The following is a 17,572-nucleotide window of genomic DNA, read 5'->3' as shown; positions in this document are numbered from 1 at the left end:
TGTGAAATTCCATGAACACGGCAAGGCAACTGCACAATAAGACAAATTTTAAAGATAGTATCCTTTAATTACCTGCATATTTAATAAAAAATATTGTTATTTTTTAATCTGATAGTTGCTCGACATGTAAATCCCATTATGACATCACAAAAACATAATTTATCTGGCAATGCCAACAGAACAAGAAAAGTGCACTGTACATGCACAAATTGTGGCCAAACTGCCTACTCTTGAAATAGCAAAATGTTCCCACCCAAACTATTGCATAGTGTAAAAGGTAAACGTTTCCCTCGCACATATGTGCTAATTGTTCCCGACTCTAGGGAGCGGTGGTCAACTCTGTTTCAAAGCCAAAGAGCCAGCACGGTCCGAAGATGTCTCCGTGGTCATGTGGCCGGCATGACTAAATGCCGAAGGCGCATGGAATGCTGTTACTTTCTCACCAAACGTGGTTCCTATTTTTCTACTTGCATTTTTTACATGTTTTCGAACTGCTAGGTTGGCAGAAACTGGGACACATAACGGGAGCTCACCCTTAAATTCGCCTCAGTTCTTGGCAGCTCTTCTTCTGCTGCTTCCTTTACCTCCTGGAAAACCTAGGTTGTGATTCTTGATCACTTTGGTGAAGGCAACTGAATGTATGTCAGTCTAACCCAATCTACAGCTGGGTATGCACTTCTCACTGTGGACTACAAAAAACGTTGTTTTGCTTTACTGGAGGGTGCTATGTGAACAAAGCCTTTGCCAAACCTGGTTTATGGCTTTTGTGTGGAAACCCAACCACTGTGGCTTGTTCAACGAACTGAAGTTAAATCAATAATCCCCCTTCCCCCGTATCCGCGCGAATCTGGTCTGCATGCAATCTCGCGTGAAATTTATGCACGTTCTCTGCCTCCTCCCCCCCCCCCCCCCCGTGTGAGGGTCTGTGCGCCCCTTCCCTCTCCGCTCGTCTCCCTTTCACGATCCGGTGCGTTTCTGGGTCAGTGCGCCGAATCTACTCCGCTCCGCCTGCTCTCCCCGCCCCCGGCCAGCCGTCTTGGGCACCATTTCCCCCCCTTTATATCAGTCAGGGAAACAGGCAAGACGGCAGCCCATGCTGCCTCTGGTCTCTCTCCCGGTCTCCTCAGATGCCCTCTGCCGCCGCCGCCGCCGCCGCCGCCGCTTTATTATTACAGTATGTGGCCGTGCTCCTCCGCCTCTTTCCCCTTCTCCCCGCACCCCTCCAGCTCAGGTTTGGCGCCGAGCCGTGGCTGTGCAGCTCTTTGGCCGGGCTTGATGCTTGGCAGCCCTCCGGCCAGCTCTGCTCTTTATTATTTGTCTGGAAAGCAGCGGCGGCAGCGGCGAAGGGGGTAGGGGCTTGGGGAGCTAGGGGGCTGATGGACAGCGACGTTCACCAATGGGTGTTCTCTTTTTGACCCAGCCTTGGACTCGGGTAGAGAGGTAGTTCTGGGCCTCTGACACAATAATTAGAAGTGGGGGGGGGGGGGGGGGAAGGCGACCTAGGCTCGAGATCTCCCCCTTTCTTCCAACCTTGCCCTGCGCATTCCCTGGTCCGTGCCTAGCGATTGGTCGGGTGGCTCTAGGGCTGCTAGACAGGAGGAGGAGAAGGAAAGGAGGGACGGGGAGGCTATACAGATTATTGCAGACTAAGCAGTCTGGCTCTGCAGCAGCAGCGAAAGGAAGGGGGAGGGTGTGTACAAGGGCGCGCGCTCTAGAGAGCAGAGGACAGCTTGGCGCTGGGCCAGCTACCATCAGAATTAGCTCATTGTTCAATATAACCAGCATAGACAACCAAATCCTGAAACAGAGCGAGATTTTCCCCTCTTGCTGCTGCACCCACCCCGTTTCTCCCCTCCCCCGTTTTCCAAGGCTGCACTCAGAAAAAGGTGCAGTCATTCCTTCCCACACCCCTTACCCAGCCTTCTCTCTTCCCCCTTCTATAAATTCTTTTCTATAGCATGCTGCCCCTTTTAAACTCACATTTGTATTTCAGATCATGTAGAAAGGAGAGAAAGTGAGAAGGGGAATTTGTCGTAAGTATGTGCATTTTATCCCCAATGCAGAATTTTTTGAAAAGATTTCTTCCCTGTTTCTCCCCCCCTCCCTTTCTTTGTCTGGTTTCCTTTCCTTTCTGGAATATCCTTTCTACCATTTCTCTACTTTATTGGGACTCTAGTGGAGCCGTTGGGATTTCCCCTTTTTTATTCTTTGCTTGCTTCGTGGTTCCATAGAAGGCTATATAAAGAAGGGGAAAGTACAACATATGTAGATTTAACTCTTTGCCTTTCTATGCAAAGGGAGGATTTAGAAGCTTGGATAGTAATGGTTGCCTTAGGTGTATTTTTAGAAACAGGCAATTCTTCCTGCAACAGCTTTCTATAAATTTGAATGTGCAGCAGTAAAGTCTGGAATACTTCTTTTTTTTCCCAATTATGCATTTTTAGTGCAGATTCCATGAATTGTGATCAGAATCAATATGATTTTTTAATGAAAACACATTTGGTGTAGAATTTCCTCTCCCATTTCTTCTAATAAAACCCACCAACCTTATGTTCATTTGTTCAAGCCCGTTTAGGTTTTTGCTTAATAAAAACTGGATATGATAAAATAGAAGTTTCAGACTGTACGTTACTTTTTAAAAGGAAAATCACTTTGAGGTCAATGTAACTATTCTGCAAATTGTAAATCAGCTGATTATTTTGCAGCAAATTTAATGAATTCTGAGGCAAATTTTTTGTTGAGGTTCATAGTCTTCTCAGAGAAAAGGTGTAAGCATGTATTTAGGGTTTGAGGTAGGTTATGTAATGCAGTGCCATTTCCAAAAATATCCCCTCTCTAGGCTATTATGTTTTGAAAGTGTGACTGTAATCCTGCAATCTTCAATGAGGGGGAAGACAGCTGGTAGTATGTCTGAGAACAATGGAGAAGCTATGCAGCTGACACAGAAAGCACTATTTTTGCCTTCTCTGTTTTTTTCAAGTAGATATAATTTAAATTCATGCTGTACTTCAAAGAAGTGTGGGTCTAATATGCTAACTATAACACATTTATTTTGGGTTGGAGGGGTTATTTTTGCAGATCTAGATAGCCTGAACTCCTTTGTGCTATGTTTAAACCTGTGGAATATCCACTATACAGTTCATACTAAGGGATCAGGATGGAGAAAGGATATGTGAGCAAAGAATTTTATAAGGTTTTTTTTTCTTAACTAGTAGGTTATGTTTTCTTAAGTCATTGGACAAGTTGCCTCCTATTTGGTGGCATGAGTTGAGTTTTTTCTTTCTTCTTTCAATCTTTTGCAGAGAATTTTCATTTTGCTGACAGTGAATTTCTGAGTCTTAAAAGAGTGCAAGAATGGTAAGTTTTAATTAAAAAAATAAATTGGCATATTATTTTAACACATCTTAATAGACATATTTAAAATGCATGGATTGAGGTTTTGGGGACTTACCATACAATGAATAATGTACTTGAAAAGTCCTTGTGAATAGATTTTTCATTTTTAGGAATGGAAACTTGCAGCCTACCTTCCTAAAATTAGGGGTCTTTGAAGAAGGGGATTTTTTTCAATATATCATATGCATTAAAACATGCAACAGGGTTATTTTTTTAAAAAAAAACCTAAATTGCATATAAATATTTGGTACAGTACATTTTTTAAAACAATCATAGTTGACAACAGAAATATCTGATATATGATGATTTTGCTAAAAACAATTTGCTTTATCTTTTGAAAAGAATTGTTTTATCTTTTGACAAGAAATATTTGACATACTTTTGTAAAAAATGAATTTTAATTTCCAAAGTAGACTAAATTATCTGCATGGTGTATTAATGTTTGTATGAAAATATACCATTTATAATGTGCTTTCCCTTCCTATAATGCAATACTACTAAGATTATTTCTTCTTTTTTATATTTTTTCATATTAAATAGGTGCTCATAAGGAACTTTTATTGCAATCTCTGATGCCAGGATTCTGATTATTATATATTAATAATAAAATCAAAACAAAGTGGCCCAAGAATTAGTATCATATGCACTAATCAATGTAATTGAATGAAATATCAGTAATATAAATTATCTAATGGTATAGATAGTCCACTTTCCTACTTTCCTTGTAAAAATAGCAATGTAAGGGAATACCTATTATAAAATTTGGTAAGCCATTTTGGAAAAAGTTGGAAGTGCTAAGCCAATCTTTTTGCTGAACTAATTGTTTAGTGATAATGTCATTAGCATCAGAAGAAGACACTATTAAATTAACTTACTTTTGCCATGAGCTAAATAGATTAAATCTGACTTGTATTGCATTTGTATTGTATTTGTATTGTCACAAAACTTTATACAAGATAGAGGTAAACAAGGAATTTTAAAAATATTTTTATGTGAAGTAGGAATGACATTGCAATTATATGCATACTTCACTTTTGTCATATTTGAAACACTTGTTTTCTTAACAAATAGGAACTGGACTGGTTTGTGCTACAATGTAATAAAACTAAGAAAATGTAGTAGATTTTTTTTTCCAGGTCCAACTTTACAGAAAACATAATGAAGAATACTTTTCAAGAATTTGTACATGCTCTTTCCGTTTTGGGGAGGTTTTTTCCTTATCATTTAATACATTTTTTCAATAGAAAACTGAAAATCAAACTTGCCTGTGAATATTAAGTTATCTCTAAGTTTGTTTGCCAATGGGTGTCAGCACCTCTGGCAGCTGGAATTCTAATTCACACTGCCTTTCAATGCTTCTCCTCCCACTCCCTAAAAAAGATTCACTTTTTTATTTGTTGGGAATTAATGAAGCTGCAGGAGGAACAGTATAAGTAAAACTTAAATTGCAGAAACAGAATTCCACTGGGTGACGTTAGATATATTTTATGGTTATTTTAAAATTCTTTCAGTTTACATTTTTTGGATTTATGTTACCCCGTTAGACAAGATTCTTAGTTTAGTGAAAGCAAAATGGCTACTAAGAATTAAAATTGGGATGACAAAATCTCAACTACCCACCAGGAGTTAATAAATGTCAGTTGAACATGCATGTAATAAAACTAACCACAGCTATGTATCTGTCCTGACATTGCTGCATATTAGCTAATGCCATACAATTTTCAAGAATTTATTTTTGTAGAACAGTTTTTTCTTTAAAAGAAATGTTCATATCCTAAAAAGAGTTATTTAGAACTAGAACATACCTATTGCATTAGAATTATTTATAGATAATCTCAGGGTTCCAATTTAATTCTACATCATAAAAAATTGAATTTATAAAATTGCCTAGTTTATTAAACCTGACATCTTATTCACATTTTTTAATTCTATGTCAAGCTCAAGTTTCTTCTTATTTTGGTCATCAATCAGCAAATTTATTCTCTATCTGTACAAAAACTTCATGCAAATGTTTAGTTGCCTCCAAAGGACCAAGGAACACTAGAATTCATGAGGATCTCTTCATATATTAGTCCATATTTCACCTAATAGACATTTCCTAAAATCTGGATGAATTCAGAAACATCTCCAAGACACTGTGAGAGCCATATTATTGTTCTTATTTATTACAGTTGTTAGATTTTTTAAATCCTGCTATTAATTAATTAATTAATTAATTAATTAATTAATTAAATACAGTCACCTGTACCAAACGTTGGGCAACTCACAACCAAACAATAAAATAGCATATATTTACGATAAAAATATTAAAACCAAAAGGCCATAGCTAAACTTTCCCATGCAGCCCACAAATTCATCTCAGCAATCTCACCCTATCCCGGTGCTTGGAGAGAAAAAACAGCTTTCAGTGCTTTTCAAAAGGTTAAAAGTGGTGAGAAGGCTGCTATGGGGAAAGCATACCTCCTGTGTCCCAAAAGGCTTAAGGAAGAGGACTGGGTGTGTCCCCACCCTATTCAATCTAGTAGGATGGGCATGTGTCCTTAGGGAAGGCAGCACCACAAATTACTTGGTCCTGTGCCATATGAAGCTTTAAAGTTAATACCCAGCACTTTGAACTGCACCCAGAAGGAAACTGGGAGACAGGACAGCTTGCGCAACAGGATTGTAAGATGGATGAACCTGGAGGTACCTATCATGCTGCAATATTTTGGGCCAGTTGTTACTTTCAGATGATCTTCAAAGCCAGCCCCATATAGAACATATTACAACAATCTAGATAGGACATGACCAAAGCTTGAGTTACCATAAGCAAGGAATCAGAATCCAGAACAGGACACAGTTGGAGCAAAAGGTGACTGTACAAAGACCTGCCTATCTACACCTGCTACCTGCTTAGGAGTCATGAGTCTAGGTGGATCCACAAATTGCAGACCAGCTTAGTCTAGGGTAGTGCCACCCAATCCACAGTCAAAAGTTAACATATTACCTAACTGTGGGAGGCCAAAGATTCAGAGCTACTCTGTCTTGCTGGTGTTGAGTTGAAGCCAGTTTCTGCTCTTTCTGCCCATTCTCCAGGCACTTGTCCAGTTTTATGACAGTATCACCTACCTGGCAAGGAGTAATATATAGCTTGGTATCATCAGCATATTGAGCTGCTCCAGAAATTTCATGTAGATGTTAAAAAGAAAGACAAAAGATTCAAGCTCTGAAACGCCTGCAAAAAGTGCCTCTCGCTCCCAACCCCTGAAGCTGGTCCCAAAGGATAACATTGTAAATGGTATTGAAAGCCACTGTGAAGGCCAGGAAGGCCGGAATAGTTGCATTATATCCTTCCTGAGCTCCAAAAGTCATCTACATGTCCAATGCCGTTTCAGTGTTGCGATCTAGCCTGTATCCAGGCAAAAAAGTGCAGTTAATTGGTTTCATCCAGGTCCCTTTGGAGCTGAGCACCAACTACCAATGTTCACAACCTTCCCTATAAAGAAGAGGTTAGAGATTAGATGAAAATTTTCTAACCCTATTGGATCCAAGGAAGGCATCTTGCGAAAGAAGTACACTACTGCCTTCTTCAAGGCAGGCAGTATTAGAAACAATATGGGCCAAGAGATCTACCACCTCCCAGGAGGCCTTAACTAACCAGAAGGGACATGGGTCCAGAACATCGGTAGCTGAGCTCACGGTCAGGAGGAGCCTGGAACCTTCTGGATCAAATGGTTCAAACCACCCAAATAACAAGGCTTAGACTTATTTATAAAAACCAGAAATTATTTTATATGTAACTCAAGGCAGTGAATATACCTAAGACTGCTGCCTCTTATTTTCTGCACAGCAACAATCATATAAGGTGGGTTCGGCTGAGAGACAGCGATTGGCCCAAATTCACATATCTAGCTTTCATTCCTAATGGAGGGATAGAACTCATTGTCTCTTGGTTCCTAGGCCAGCGTATTGTATTATATAGTTCAATTAAAAGAAAATACAGGAAGTCCTAATATGCAGGTGGAAGTGTTGGTATAAAAAATGGTAAAAGAGTCCCTGCGGATTTTGTTCTGTTAGTCATTGCCGACTCTAGGAGGTCATGCTCATCTCTATCAAGGTCATTGAGCTAGCGCTGTCTGAAGACATTTCCACCGTCATGATGTCATGGAGCGCTGTTACCTTCCCACTGAAGTGGTACATATTTATCTACTTGCATTTGCATGCTTTTGAATTGCTAGTTTGGCAGAAGCTGGGGTGAGAATGGAAGCTCACCCCATCATGCAGCAATTGGCTCTCGAGCCCCAGCTGTTGGCTTTTCAAGCCGACAAACCCGGTGTCTTAATTGCTGAGCCTTGCCGCTGCCCAAGCGTTGGCATAAATTCACTGTTTCCTTGCCGTTCTTGGTTCTGTCTGGTAGAGATATTAATGCAAAAGTGTACTTTGATTTTTTTGACATGGTTTTATTTTGCATTTATCTGAAAGACACAACAATTTCAACAAGCATCCAAAGCAAAGTAGTACACAATTCATACATTTCATCTTGTGCTCTTGGACAGAAACACAAGTACTAATGGCAGACTTTGATATATAAAATACATTTCTTAAACAATCTTCATTAAGTACTAATAGCAATAATGCTTTGCTTTCAGGTTTCAGTATTTTTTTCTTCCCAGAAATTAAAGATTATGCTTTAAAATACTAGGTCCTCCAATCTCATATAAATGATAGATACATTTGTGCAACTATGTATCTTAGGCTTTAACTTATGACTCACCCGAGTTTGTGTTGTGTTCCAGTTCTTAGTCTGCAGCTTTAACCCTTTTTTCCAATTATGCAGATGTGGATTGTCTGTGGTTTGACTTTCATCCCTGGCTGCTATTCTTTGGTGTTGGTATTTTTTTGGTCTAATATTCTTCAATCACGTTTTTATATCCAAACCCTGATTGCCAGTAAAACTACATATACTGCTAGGTTTAGTGACTGGTTTTAATAAAACCTGATCGGTCTTGGTTCTCAATAGGCCTGATCCATTGGAAATTGTCCATCACACAAGACCACATTAACATGCAGTATTTGGAGAAATTCACATTCAACAAACAAAAATGCAAAAAATATGAATGATGCTTTTGAGATTGAGGGGAAATGTATACTGGTTTTATTACTTGGAATTTTTCCAGTCTGATAATACGGATTTTTCGTGACTTCAAATATTGGATGCAAAGAAGCAAGAAAAACCATATAGTAGAAAAATGTAAGCGAAAATGCAGAGCCAGAGAAGAGGAACCAATGGAAATGAAACAAGCATTCATCATGGAGACATTTTGCAATGGCATTCACTCTTTTGGTCCAAAAATGATTAGCCACTTGCTGCTGAGCATTGATTGCTACTACAAAGTAGACAGAATTGAGCCAAAAGGTACAATGGCCTAATTCTACTAAGGAGAGCTACTATCAGAAAGCATACTTGTCCTTAAAAGTTTACCATCAGCTCATAGGTAAATACAGACACACTGAAGTTGTAGATAATTTTATTTGCCTTGTCTAATTTAATTCATCAGTTGATTAAATCTGAGCCTTAGAATCAGATCTGATTGAAACAGACTATATGCAGTGTAAAATAAATAACAAGAAAATGAACCTTTCAATATTCAGATATAGTCAGGTTATTGAGGATGGGGGAAAGGTATAGATTAGTATTGGAGGAGATCTCTTACCAATTTCAAATACAGGATAATTTTTTGCTGAGATTACCACTTTATAAAATGTTCTAAATGAGGTACCTGACTCTCAAAAAGAGAGTGGCTTTTAACTGGCCTTTATAAGAAAGTTATAATCTCTGTTCCATTAATTATGATCTTGATTGCCAACATATGAGTTGAGATCTACAGAATGAGTTGCTCTGATTGTTTTGTAACTGTTTTTTTAGACATCTTTACAGTATTGTGGTGGCTCAGTGGATAAGACACGGTGGCTCAGTGGATAAGACGCTGAAATTGTAGATCAGAAAGGTTGGCAGTTTGAATCCCTAGCACTGCATAATGGAGTGAGCTCCCGTTACTTGTCCCATTTTTCCCAACCTAGCAGTTCGAAAGCATGTAAAAAATGCAAGTAGAAAAATAGGAACCATCTTTGGTGGGAAAGAAACTGTTCTGTGCGCCTTCGGCGTTTAGTCATGCCAGGCTTATATGACTAAAGAGACGTCTTCGGACAGCGCTGACTCTTCGGCTTTGAAATGGAGATGAGCACAGCCCCCTAGAGTCAAGAACGACTTTACCATTATCTTGCAGTATTGCATCTCTCTCCGCATCTCAAACTCTGTTCCTAAAAGGAGCAAAAATAACACAGCTTTACCACTAAACTTTTGGTGGATTTTAAAAATTAAATAAAACAAAATAAAGTTTCCTTCTGCAAAAAAAGGCCCTTGAACTTTAAATGTCACAGGTTAGATTAATATTAGATTAATATTTTGGAGCTATTTTAGGCAATTGCTTAAACTAGTCCTTGACTCAGGACCAATCATTTAGTAATCATTGGAACTTAAGGATAGAAAGTGTGGTCATAAGTTGAGGACTACCTTATAGGAATAGATCAAGCAATAGATTAAGAACATACAATAGATGGTACTCAATTGTGGATTGTTGGCCTCCAGATCTAAACTGAAATCAACTGATAATTATCTACTGTACTAACTCCTTGTTACAGTTGAACTACAGGCAGTTCCCAGGTTAACAACATCTGATATATCAACAAGCTGCATATTTTCAATATACAATCTATTTTCAGAGGTTCATGAAAACATTGCACAGCTTTAGGGGTTCATCAGCTTGAGGAGGAGAAATCTGTTCCCTATTTTCAGTAATAGACAGCCCATTTGTAAGTATGAATTCTGACTTAAAATGTGAGTTAAGGACAGACATAGGAAATGGATTACATACTTAATTCAGGAACTGCATATACTGCGTATTCTTCCTAAGCATGACAAGATACAAGCAATGAAAAAGATAACATTGCTGTACATCAAAAACACCTCAGAAAACAACAACAGACTATTGCAACCACATGACATTATAATACAAAACAAGCCAACTAAACCCTCCAAAATCTTTAAACCATTAGCCCAAGAAGAAAAAACAGGAGTTATCTACAACCTAGGGGTAAGGTATGTTACAACCATTATATAGGATAGACAGGCAGACTACCAGAACACATCCATGGATGCCAAACTAGCACTTGAAAGATAAGCCTAATTCCCTGTCTCCCTGGGATTCTCATTCGGAAGCTCTAGAGAGAAGGTAGAGGGCAGAACTAGAACAAAAGAGCAATTTCCAACAAGTGAAGTCAGTATAGGATAGTGTCATGGCAGCCTACATCTATAAGTCTAAAGTTCTTTTATTAACAAAGATGTGTATTATTACTCTTTGTAATTACTTTCCCCAAACTGGCAAAGCTCTTCTTTATCATCTAGCTGGATGACAGTGAAGAAAAGTCAATGAAGTTCTAGCTCTGGATTCTTCTGAATGACTATAGAAATAGAATTAGGCCCCTCTAGTAGTTGACATAAATCATAGGACTGAAAGATAAATTGGAACATTTCTGATAGATGGCTATATTTATGTGTATGTCAAATAAATTTCCTAGTTGCATTTGAAAGCAATATTAAATTAGAGCATGAAATACATTTCATTAAACAAAACAAAAAATGAAGATTCAGGAATATACCATACAGAGGGATTTAAGTTATGACACCGGTTATAGATGAATATGACTAGAAGAAGATCAATCCATTATTGCTGTATTGTAAGCTAATTCTTGGGTAACTGAAGATGTTTGAAGCACATAGAGCTACAGGATGTGTTGTAGTTTACCCCAGAATATTAATCAAACAACTATAATGGACTAAAGGACTTCAGGATTCATTTGAAATCTCCATCCTGTAAACATTGGAAGGACAATTCCATTTTCCCCACTACATTTCTCTTTAACCCTTTACTATGTTAATTTTCTCCTTATGGCTTTTTGATATAAAAAACAGATCAGCTTTTCTTGCCCTGCCCAAGCATAATCAGTGGGGAAGCCAACAGGGAAAGTTACAAGTCTCCCCTGCTTCCTTATGTTTATGTGGTGTGTTAGCTTGTTCCCTTTAATCATACACCAAGCTAGCTTTCTAAAAGTCATTAGTAGAGTTAAAATAAATTAATATTCAATGTTCCCAAAGCAAAGAATGGATAAGGAACACAACTCTGGCTTTAAATGTTTGTTGGGTTATACAAAGCATGTTGGTTAAAACAGTAATTTTTAATTATACAATATTGTTTATTGGCCAAGTGTAATTGGACACACAAGGAATTTGTCTCTGGTGCATAAGCTGTCAGTGTACATACAAACAACAGATAACAAAGCATTATAATCATAAGATAGCAATAGTAGAAGATAATAGGAAAGATGAGAAGGTAATAGTAATGCAGCCCTATTGCTAGGGTAAATATTCTTAAAAATAAGAGAGTGCTGTCGGAATTAGGTGTTTAGGAGTGATGGCATGAGAGAAAAAACTGTCTAGTTGTTTTGGATGCAATGCCCTATAGTGGTGTCCTGAGGGGAGGAGTTAAAAAAGTGTATGTCCAAGATGTGAGATGTCTGTAGATTTATGTAATATTATCTACTTTAACTGGCAACAGCTGTCCAGGATTCAAGTCAGTCTATCTCAGCTCTACTTGCGAGTGACTTATTTGAACCTGGGATACAAAGCATCAGTTGTACTAATGCTTTAATGCAAAGCCTTAGCCTGTTTATAGATTAGTGAAAAATTAGAGAAAAACAGGACCAAGTTAAACAAAAAAGCATTGGTATTTGCATGAGAAGTGTGAATCAAACACTTAGTGCCTAAGACATATCCTTTAGGGCTAGGCCCTTACAGATGTTATCTTTGTGCTTTTAATGATCAATTATCCAAATCATGACAACTGCTTGTTTTATGTCATTATTTATAGGTTTATCATCCAAGGCTCACAGTCAGCCTGAAACATATTCCAATGAGCCATGGACATGGAGGATTTATTAAGGTATTTATAATGTTTATATATTACTTAAAATCTTTCATTAAGTAAAAAGCCTTAAAGTGTAGTATTAGTTGGGATTATTTTATGATTTCTAAAGAATGAATGCTGAAAGTGTGTGCGCGTGTAAGCATATACATGTACATGGACAACTACACGTATAAACAATTCAAAAACATTTTTGAAAACTGCATATTTGTATGTTACCATTAAAATTGGTCTCAAGTAATTTATCTATAACCAATTTAAATCTTAGTAATACTAAAACATAGGTTTGTGGTTGTATTATAGATGAATAGTAACTATTAGTCTTCTGGGTAACTTTAAATGTATTGTATGAAGAGACAAAGGTAAAGTATTTTAACTTCCATAGAAAAAGTGTCAATAAATCTAAAATCATGACTTAAACAACAAAAAATAATATTTAGCATTTGTTGGACTCCATTTTATTTATTATATAAACATAACTGCAACAAAAGATACATTTTTTTGCGAACTACATAACTAGTACTTCAGATTTGACAATTGGATAATGTAGATGAATTCTATGTGCCCTTATGCCAAAATGTTAATTTTGCATTTTGGAAAGATAAATGTATGGGCCTCAGTGGATGAGGACTGATTGCCCTTGTCACCTATGAGGAGATTATAGATGTAGACTTTATATGGACAAATATAATGAAATATGAGGACTCCAATACAAACGATAGTTATATAAGAGTGTGTATGTCTGTGTTTGTGTGTCTGTGTGTAGATGATAGATAGATATATAGATCGATAGATAGATGATAGATAGATAGATATATTCTTAAATAATAATTAAATTAGAAAACTATGTATAGAATTTTAATTATTGTTAAAATGATTTTTTTGCTTTTTCTTTTGTTGTATCTTCAACTTTCTTTTAAAAGCACTTATGTGTTTCATTTTTTTTTACCATACAGGTATCTATAAACAAATCTTTAAAGCATCAGTCATTCAGTTCTGTTCAGCCAAAATCCATTAAGGCTTACCATAGATAATATTTTATCTATTTTAACCTTAATCATCACATAAACCAACTTTATTATTCATTTCCTTTACTTTTAATAATCCTGATCATTAATCCCCATAAATAATGTCCTAAAACTGGATTTCTTCTCTTTCTTTCTTTCTTTGTCTCGTCTCACAAAATTCTTCAAAACTTTTAAGAATCCTCTTTTGTAAATCCAAAATAAGAAAATTATCCAGGTCACTGTTTTGATTTGGTGAGCCATCAACTGGTTTCATCTGTATGTGTAGTGTGGTTACTCTTTTCACATTATTCCCATACTTCATGATTTTTAAACCCACTTTCAAATCAGTATTAGTCCTATTCAGTAGTCCACACCATCTATTTATATTGGTAGACATTTTTCAAATGAACTTGTGGGTCCATTGTTCACAAATATCCTTCAGTGCAATCAATGTTAAAGTATTTGCTCTATTTTGTATTAGAAAATCAAATGCAAGTGCTTTTCTTCAATTGTAATCTTTAGTTCCTTCTGGTTTTCTCCACCCTCTAGTGTTGAATCTTCCAAAACCCATCTTATCATATTTTTAAAACAACAACATCTTCTCATGAGAAGGATTCCTACAATTTGTTTCAAAATCTTATTTCAAAACATTTGGTTTTTTAGTGTGTTTGTAACTTTCTGAAATCAATGTTCTGATCACTCTTTTGTGTTAAAACAAATTGCTGTATTTTTCGGAGTATAAGACGCACCTTTTCCCCCCGAAAAAGAGGGTGAAAATCTCGGTGCGTCTTATACATTGAATACAGCATTTGTGCCTTTCCGAAACCCTGCCCTCTTCGCAAAAATGGATGCGCATAGGCTTTGGGAGGCCTACAAAGTGCTCCTGGGGGCTGGGGAGGGCAAAAATAAGTGAAAAATGGGCCATTTTCTACTAATTTTTGCCCCGCCCCCCCAACCCCCAGGAGCACTTTGCACGCCTCTCAAACTCTCTGCATACCCAGTTTTTCAGAAAAAATGAGGCATCCAGAGGGTTTGGGAGGCCTGCAGAGTGCAAAACCTTTTTTTAAAATTTAACTCTTCAAATTCTTGGTGCGTCTTATATTCTGGGGCGTCTTATAGTCTGAAAATATGATAAGAAAGAAAGAAAAAGAAACACTCCTTAAACTATATATAAAACTTCTTTGAAGGAAACTCATTTGGTATGGTGGAACTTGTCATTATAAAGGTTCCTAATATGGAAAAAGCAGTTAACAAGCAGTTTCCAAAAACCATTAAGAAAGGAAGTTTGTGACGCATATACTTTGGAAGGCACCAAATTGTGGTTTTGATTGCAATACTGATCCTTCGTCTGCCAGAGTTCTAACGTGCAGGAGAACTCTGCTTTGTAGTCTCCTTGTAAGGAAAAACTGGATTAATGTGCGTGATCCCGGTTCTCTCTTTGCCCTGAGAGGAATTGTGAAGAGTTGGTCCATTCACTGGTTCCTCATCCCACCATCGTCATCTTCAGTTCTCCATATTCTTTGCCAGACGTTCCTATATAAAGAGAAAACTTTGACTATATAAACCAGGTGTGTCCAAACTTGGGAACTTTAAGACTTGTGGACTTCAACTCCCAGAATTCAGCAACAGCTATAACTTTGGTGATAGGACATAAAATACCTGCCATAACTTTGAATGGTTGCCAAATGAGTGGTAATTACTCAAGGAATACCTGTACTTAATATGGTTTATAAAGCATCAGATTACCTTACGTTTGTTTAAGTTGGAAATTTGACATAATTGGACATAAGAAAGTTAATGTACTATGTTGACAGGCCTGATTTCATGCTGGCTGCAAAAATGGCCATTGATAAAGACTCTATTGGATCCTTCCCATCATAATACAGCAAGGTTATGTCTTGGCATGATGCATCAGGAATGTAAAGGAAGAACAGATGGTTCCTAGATTCTAAGTATTGTGCATTGTTTTCTTGCCTTTAGTTTATAGAATATGTTTAAAAGAGCAGGAGATGAATGAGTCATGTACCACTTATGGTTATAGTTGCAGGAAAAAGGCAACATTTCCTCTGTGAGGAGCTTCAGAGTTAATTCCTTCCACCTGTCTTGCCCAATTTATATTAGGCTTTCTAGTCATGCTAATTCCTTAGTTTATTATTTTATTCAGGATTGGACTCCTTGAAGTGTCGTATTTTGAAGAGGTTAAGAGGTTCATTTAAAAATCACATTGCACACATGCTTCTGGATTAACCGAGTGGAAAAACAATTGTATACTACCTTACTGTTTCTCTGTGATTTTTCAGCTTCCTTTTCCCCTCCCTCTAATTGTGTCTATTCTTCAGGATGGGTAAATGAGGAATGCTACCATTGCAACAATTCTGTGGAATTCAGTTACACTTCCATAATTAAGGCTTAGGCTCCACAGGCAAATTATGTTACAGATGAGCCTAGTAATGTCAGAATTAAAGCTTTAATTCAAAGGAATGACCTATAAGTTTTGAGTATACAGTAAAGTTTCTAGGCAACATCTGCCATTCAGAGAAGATAAAGTCTCTCTATAGCATAAATCCCGGGGTCTACATAGTTAATTTGTCAACGTATCATAATGCTTTTCCATTGTATTCTTCCAGATTGTCTTCAATTTCAAGTACTATAGTTTCTGAATGGTCACTTCCAAATACTCATCTGGTATGACCCTGTTTAGTTTTTTGAAAATCAGCCAGGGACAGTTAGCTGCTGCAACTTCCCTTTAGTGTACAGGGCAACAAAAATGACTTTTGAATCTTGGGGAAATTGGACAAGCAATCTTCTCCAAATGCAGCCTTTGAATCAGAATCAGAGATTATAAGGGTTGGAAAGGATCCAGCGACATGAACAAAATTTTATTTATATAACAGGTTACTTTATTTATATATGCAACCTGCCAATGAAATAAGAAAAGTAATGGCAGTTAATTTCTCTTACAGCCACTGATTGTGCCTGAATGAAAAATGAATAGTCAATCTGTTCATTTCTTGTCTCCCTCAGACTACACTCCAGGCATCGCTTCTGTTGCTGTATCTCCCAGAATCCCAGAAACTAATGTGTCAACTGGGATTAGGGTATGGAGAGAGACTGTTTAAGAGCAAGCTCACCAAGGTCCTGGATTCCCTTCCATTATTAGCTTCTGAATTGCTCATAGGTTTACTGGAAAACTCCCCAAGTACCTACCAGAAACAATAAGGTGACTCAGGAAGATCACTGTCGTTGGTCCAAGTCAGTCATAGTGGCAACCACCTGTCTTTTCTGGATCAGAAGGTGGTTTGACCACAGTAAAGAGCTGATAGGAATTGCATGGTTCATGCTAAAGATTAGTTGGGCTAAGTCTACAGTTCTCATGGAGGCCATAAACTCCTGAGTGCTTCCTGACCTAGCATCTAGCCCAAAGACCTCGTCAAATAGTTCAAGGATTCTTCTGGGAAGTAGAATAGCCAATATATTAATACCATTTCTAGCTTGTCCCTCTGACCTAATCTAAGATATTCACATCCCACTTTCTCAAGAGCACCCTCCCTGGCTTCAAATACAGTGTCTTTAAAGAGGAACACACATTGGCTCTGGCATTGAGGCTAATAAAGGATCAAAGCCTGTGAGAACAGATTTCAGTGAGTGTACCCAACCAGTTCTCAGTACCGTGTTTCCCCGAAAATACGACCTGTCCTGAAAATAAAGCCTTGCCACATTTTTCGCGTGGGCAAAAATATAAGCCCACCCCCAAAAATAAACCCCCTGGACAACCCCCCTCTGGCCAGGCAGAGCACTGCTCACCGACATAGCGGTATCCTGAAGACGCCAAGCCGCAGGAGCTGGGGGGGGGAAGGCAATCACATTGCTTGGCGCCTTTGGGATACCACTAGGTTGGGGAGTGGTGTTCTGCCTGGCTGGAGGGGGAAGTTGCCGGGCGGCTGCTCCCTTGCCTCAACATGTCCAGGCCCAGCTCTCCCTGCAGCAGCCATTGCCGCGCTCCAAGCATAATGTCTTCTCCGGTTACAAACTCCAAAACTCGGCTGCCGAGTCTTCCAGCAGCGGCTGCTCTAAGAGTGCGCTCTATGGTTGTGGGCTGGCTGCTGGAACTCTCTAAGAGAGTCTTCCAGCAGCCAACCCACAACCACA

At 38.0% G+C, this 17,572-nt stretch overlaps 1 long non-coding RNA gene across 1 annotated transcript; it reads left to right on the top strand.

The window, feature by feature from the left end:
• The first annotated feature begins 1,696 nt into the window (after positions 1-1,696).
• On the top strand, positions 1,697-13,796 carry LOC309387255. The gene is made up of 4 exons (XR_014174567.1): positions 1,697-2,033; positions 3,303-3,357; positions 12,363-12,434; positions 13,373-13,796. It is a non-coding gene; the product is annotated as an uncharacterized lncRNA (long non-coding RNA).
• Positions 13,797-17,572: the final 3,776 nt, after the last annotated feature.

Source organism: Natrix helvetica (assembly GCF_964273705.1).
Source record: "Natrix helvetica genome assembly, chromosome: 2".
Classification (NCBI taxonomy): Eukaryota; Metazoa; Chordata; class Lepidosauria; order Squamata; family Natricidae; genus Natrix; species Natrix helvetica.
This window is presented reverse-complemented; position numbering and strand designations above follow the sequence as displayed.